The following is a 6425-nucleotide window of genomic DNA, read 5'->3' as shown; positions in this document are numbered from 1 at the left end:
ACCCTGACAACCCCCTCCCCCGCCACACCAGTCAATTTTTAAAAAATAATATTTTTGAGAAATATTTTAAATTTAATTTTTTTAATTCCGTACCTTCAAAGATATATATGTATACACCAAAAAATAAGTGGACTTTAATAATCATAATATGATTAAGTGATTATTGGTAAACATCATTTATGGTTTATTTAAACACTAAAGAAGAAACAATAACACTCTTAACTTGGCTTCAACAGACAATTACGTTCTCCAACTTTGAATTTGCACAAATATGCACTTAAACTTGCAAAAATACTCTCCACAAAAAGGGTTTAAGGGACCTCATGTAACACGTTATTGTTTGTTGGGAGATATATATATAAATCTTTGGCTGCTTGTAAGTATAGGGAGAAAATAAATTCTATTCTTATCAGATGATAAAACATTGTATATGGAACACCAAAATTAAAGTTATCATTAATGACTCCTTTTCTACTATAACTTTGGATGACTCTTGGCCTATCCTATGTTATAAGATGGAAAAAAATAATTTATTCTATGATACTGAAGCTTTATTTATTCTAGGCATATATGCCTTTTTGTTGGCCTCAATAGACATCTAACTTTATGCCATATACACACGTTTTATGTGGGAAAACACATGTAAGAATTTAGGGTTGGGCATAAATACCAAAAAATCGAATCGAATCGAACCGAATTATTTTGGTAATTCGGTTTCGGTATTTCAATTTTCGGTTCGGTATTCGATTTTGTTTTTGTATTTTTTGGTATTTTGGTTCGGTTTTCGATATGTAATTTTTGTGTAATTCGGTATTTCGGTTTACCAAAATATATTATATTATAATATATATTAATTTATATTAATTATTAATAATAAATAATAAATATTATAATTAAAAATTAAAAACAAAAATTTGTCTTTTCAACTTTACAGACCCACTTCCCAAAAGGCAAAAATTACCGTTCCCACGTATAGTCGTCTACAGACTACAGCAGCGTTGACCGTTCCGATGACCATTCCGGCGACCAGCAGTACGCAGCAGTCGCCAGTCGACCAGCAGGCAGCCGCAGCACAGCAACGATCGGTAAATTTCAATGTTATAACAAGGCTAAATTTCAATGTTAATGACAGCTTATTATTTTGAACCATACAATAATTCGAAAAACAGAGTAAAATAAGCAAAAAGAAATAAATATAAATAAAATAAACAAAAAAATTACAAAATTTTAAAAAGCCCACTAAGCAGGCCCATAACAAAAAACCAAATTAATAAAACCGAACCGAAATAACATAAACCGAACCGAATTATTTCGGTTTGGTGTTCGGTACACGTTGTACAAGAACCGAAAACTGAAAAAACCGAAAAAAAAAACCCGAAACCGAACCGAAATACCGAATGCCCAGCCCTATGTAGGATGCCACGGAGAATCTGTGCATGTGTTTGTTCAACTCTGTACAAATTTAAGTGTTTATTTGGACACACACAAAGTTAGAAGGGGTATAAATATTAGTCAAGGTCAAACTAAAAGATATATTTATGTATTACATATTTGTTCTATAATACTGAAACTTTATTTATTCTATGATTTATGTATTATTCATTTATTCTGTAATATTGAAGCTTTATTTATTCCATGATACTTTTCTCAAAAATGTACATTATTTCATGTTAGTAATACAGGTAGGCTTGCAATCACACAAAAGAAAATCTATATGTAATACTCATATCAAATTTTTTATTCTCCATCTCTCATTCTTCACCCTCATAAAAGTTGAGCAGAGAAGAATTTAAGAAGAAACTCAAATACACTCCAACTAGTTCATTTTCAATTTATAAATTGATAAATCAAAAAGGTAATTATTATTTTAAATGTTTTACATATATATATATATATATATATATATTAAGTCAGGTTACTTCAAATTAGTTTATTTTTCTACAGGTTATGACAAGACATGTATATAGGGTTCTTTTTCATAAAGCTACAAGAAAATTAAAATTGATTTCCCTTTTTGCTTGTCTTTTCTTTTTCAAATCAAATTTTGTAATTAATTTGATTTTANTAAGCAGGCCCATAACAAAAAACCAAATTAACAAAACCGAACCGAATTAATAAAAAACGAACCAAACCGAATTATTTCGGTTCGGTGTTCGGTACATGTTGTACAAGAACCGAAGATCGAAAAAACCGAAAAAAAAACCCGAAACCGAACCGAAATACCGAATGCCAAGCCCTATGTAGGATGCCACGGAGAATCTGTGCATGTGTTTGTTCAACTCTGTACAAATTTAAGTGTTTATTTGGACACACGCAAAGTTAGAAGGGGTATAAATATTAGTCAAGGTCAAACTAAAAGATATATTTATGTATTACATATTTTTTCTATAATACTGAAACTTTATTTATTCTATGATTTATGTATTATTCATTTATTCTATAATATTGAAGCTTTATTTATTCCATGATACTTTTCTCAAAAATGTACATTATTTCATGTTAGTAATACAGGTAGGCTTGCAATCACACAAAAGAAAATCTATATATAATATCATATCAAATTTTTTATTCTCCATCTCTCATTCTTCACCCTCATAAAAGTTGAGCAGAGAAGAATTTAAGAAGAAACTCAAGTACACTTCAACTAGTCCATTTTCAATTTATAAATAGATAAATCAAAAAGGTAATTATTATTTTAAATGTTTTACATATATATATATTAAGCCAGGTTACTTCAAATTAGTTTATTTTTCTACAGGTTATGACAAGACATGTATATAGGGTTCTTTTTCATAAAGCTACAAGAAAATTAAAATTGATTTCCCTTTTTGCTTGTCTTTTCTTTTTCAAATCAAATTTTGTAATTAATTTGATTTAAAAAAATAAAATTTTGACCAAAGTTATTATTTAAATCAATTCATCAAATTAATACGTTTTTATTTTTTGAAGTTTTACGAAACTAGAATAAACGTGCTTCTCAATAACGTTTTAGGCTATATTTTATTCAGAATAAGCAAATATTAAATGTTACTATCAATAACATTTTATAATTTGTTACTCTGAGGTATCACGGTAACATTTCTTTAGAATTCTAGTGATTTTTACATTACATATATATATATATATATTTTATTTTTTTTTATTTTTATTTTTTTTATTATTATTTTTTTTCTTGTAAAAAATTATTAAGTCTATAGTCTACCCCGTAGAATATTAACTATATTTGCCTCTGCCTTCAACACTTTTGTTTCTAATTTTCCTATGTTTACAAATAGAGGATGAATTCTCAAATCTCAACCTTGAGTCTATGAATGATCCTTTATTGGCCTCTGCCTTTGCCTCCAACATTATTATGAGTAACGTAATTAGGTGTAAAATGTGTGTCAAAGTGACGAATTATAAAACGTTACTGATAGTAACATTTTATATCTATTTACTCCGTCAGATCTTTGTATTTTTTTCATTGAATTCTTTTGAATGAAATAAAGCCAAAACGTTATTAAGAAATATGTTTATTCTAATTTTGTAAAATTTCAGAAAAATATATTATTTTGATAAACTGTTTTAAATAATGGCTTATTTCGGTCAAAATTTCTTTAAAAACAAACAACTTTCTTTTGTAGGACTTATAGTTGAAGAAAGAAGTATGGGAAATCACTCCATTGAGATTACCCCAATAGATGACCAAATTCCACTGCTTCCTCAAACTAAAAAAGATGAGGTCTCTCTCAACTATATAAATTTATTTTTTTATTTCATTAACACACTTTTCTTTTGACAATTAAATGTATAATCTTTTTCTATATATGTGCATGAATTTCAAGAGATTTGGAGGGGTAATGCATAAGGTGAGGTAATTTTTTAAAGTCACGTGACATTTTTGAAATTAAAAAATTAGTTTTATATTATTTTTAATTCATTCTATTAACAAAAGGGGTAAATATGCATCATTTATAAAACAATGAAGGTATATATGCATTACTATTTTTTTACGAAATATATATTTAATCTAGACCACAAAGTTAAGAAGGGTATACTTGCCTCTTCTCCGTTACAGATAGAAGAAGGGAGGAAAGTGGATCATTTAATCGACATAAATGAAAGAATTGATGAAATGTTTGAGGATTTAGACAATTCATCTATTAAATCGTGTACGATATTCAAAGTAAATGTGTGGCAACGTGAATCAAATCCAGATGCTTATACACCGAAGATGGTCTCCATTGGTCCTTACCATAAGAAGAATACTCAACTTGGTCCAATGAAAAAGTACAAACTATTATACCTACGACGGTTTCTTCAACGAAATAAGAGACTTGATGTGAAAAGTTACATCAGTGAGTTGGAGAAAGTGAAGGAGAAAGTATTGAAGTGTTACGAAGATATAGAAAAGTTTGGTAACGATGGTCATGAATTTTGCGAAATGTTGTTATTTGATGGTTGTTTTGTGGTTGAGTTTATTCGAGAGTGTTATGGAATATATCCAAAAGGAGAAGACAAGATTATTAATATTAATCATATTTACATATTCCGAGACTTGATGTTACTAGAAAATCAACTTCCTTTCTTTGTCGTCAACAAGCTTCATGACATGACAAAGCAAGATGATGAATTACCATTGGCAATACTGGTGAATAAGGTGTTTACCTTTTTTGTTAACCGGCCAAATATGGACCTTGAATCACCTGAAAAGATAGAATGTAATGCAGAAAATATCAAACATTTACTTCATCTAGTACACATAGTTTCATGTCATGGGAATCCCATGAAAAAGTTAAACAATAGCATAAAGTGTCAAAGGGTGATGCCAAATGCAACAGAGCTTTCTGAAGCTGGAGTTAGCTTTGCAAAGGTAAAAAATGTGACAAGTTTACTTAATATAAAGTTCGAGAATGGATTGATGACAATCCCTTGTTTTCTAGTCGTAGATGGTACAAAAACTGTCCTGCGAAATCTCATTGCTTATGAGCAACAATCATCTGATGTAGATCCTAGATATTTTAGCGATTATGCAACTTTCATGAATCATCTTATCGACTCAGACAAAGATGTGAATTTGCTTTTCCAGAAAGGAATCATAGAGAACTGGATAGGAGAGGACAAAGAAGTTGCTACCCTCTTCAACAAATCGGAAAAGGAGTCACTACGTATTCTAGCTTCTATTACAAAGAAGAAATAACAAAAGCAATTGAACATTGTGAAAAACCATGGAATAGAATGAAGGCGAATTTAATGCACAATTATTTTAGTAGTCCTTGGGTAGGAGCTTCAACTGTGGCAGCCATTATACTGCTCATACTCACAACTATACAAACTATTTTAACTTTCACAGGTCCTATTAAAAAGTAATTATCTCAATTGTAGTGTTTCCTCACAACTCCCTCCATGTATTTTATATATGTGTTGATGATCTTTTTATGAGTTCTTCATTAATTCTATGTCCCCCTTTTGTATTGGGTTTTCTAGTTGAATGTTAATTAGTTTATTTCAAGTATCTATATTTGTCACTTTCCACCATCAAAAGGCACTAGGTAGCTCAATTCATAAATAAGAAATTCACTTATTTTTTTTTAAAAAAATATCATCTCTTGTCGTAGCAAACACATCCTAAAAGTGTTTTTCTTCAATTAAACTTGATATCAAATTTTACGAAAATCAAATGCAGATGCTTATATGCCAATGTTGATCTCCATTGGTCCTTACCATAAAAGGACTCATGAACTTAGTTCGATGGAGAAGTAAAAATTGTTGTACCTACAACAATTTCTTGAGTGAAAAGAAGGGTTTGATGTGGAAACTTGCATTAGTGCATTGGAGAAAAAGAAAGATGAAACACTAAAGTGTTATGATGGTAACTTTGACAATGATATTGTTGGCAAATTTTCAAAAATGTTGTTGCTTGATGGTTGTTTTGTGGTCAAATTTATTCGAGAGTACTATGCAATCGAGGAAAAACAAGAAGAAGAAGACAACGACAACATCATCAACTTGGAATGGATGAAGAAACAAGTGTGTCGAGACATGGTGTTACTAGAAAATCAACTCCCTTTCTTTGTACTTACCATGCTTCATGACATGACAAAGCATCATAAAGAAGTGAGCTTCTTGTTTATGGTAAGAAAGACCTTACTTGATACTTTCCCAAAGGCCAAATTCATACCCCCATCAGAGATTCACAATTTTAATACAGAACAATTCAATCATTTAGTTCATGTAGTACACATGTTTTCTCGACCATCAGATCATGATCATATGAAAGCTAAACAAAACACAAATTCTACTACACCAAAAGAATGTTGCAAGATAAGATTTTGTGACAACGTTTTGCAATTAACGAAGTCAAAAGAAACTCCCAAAGTTCTTGGTTTATGGGATTGCTATCATATTCCAAGTGTAACAGAGCTTTACGATGCTATAGTTAGATT

General features: G+C 30.0%; 1 pseudogene; it reads left to right on the top strand.

Moving 5' to 3' along the window:
* The first annotated feature begins 3244 nt into the window (after positions 1 to 3244).
* LOC125856755 (putative UPF0481 protein At3g02645) lies at positions 3245 to 5444 on the top strand (annotated as a pseudogene).
* The last annotated feature ends 981 nt before the right edge of the window (positions 5445 to 6425 follow it).

Source organism: Solanum stenotomum, chromosome 2 (genome assembly GCF_019186545.1).
Source record: "Solanum stenotomum isolate F172 chromosome 2, ASM1918654v1, whole genome shotgun sequence".
Classification (NCBI taxonomy): domain Eukaryota; kingdom Viridiplantae; phylum Streptophyta; class Magnoliopsida; order Solanales; family Solanaceae; genus Solanum; species Solanum stenotomum.
Note: the sequence above shows the minus strand (reverse complement) of the source record. Positions and strands in the feature narration are given on the sequence as shown.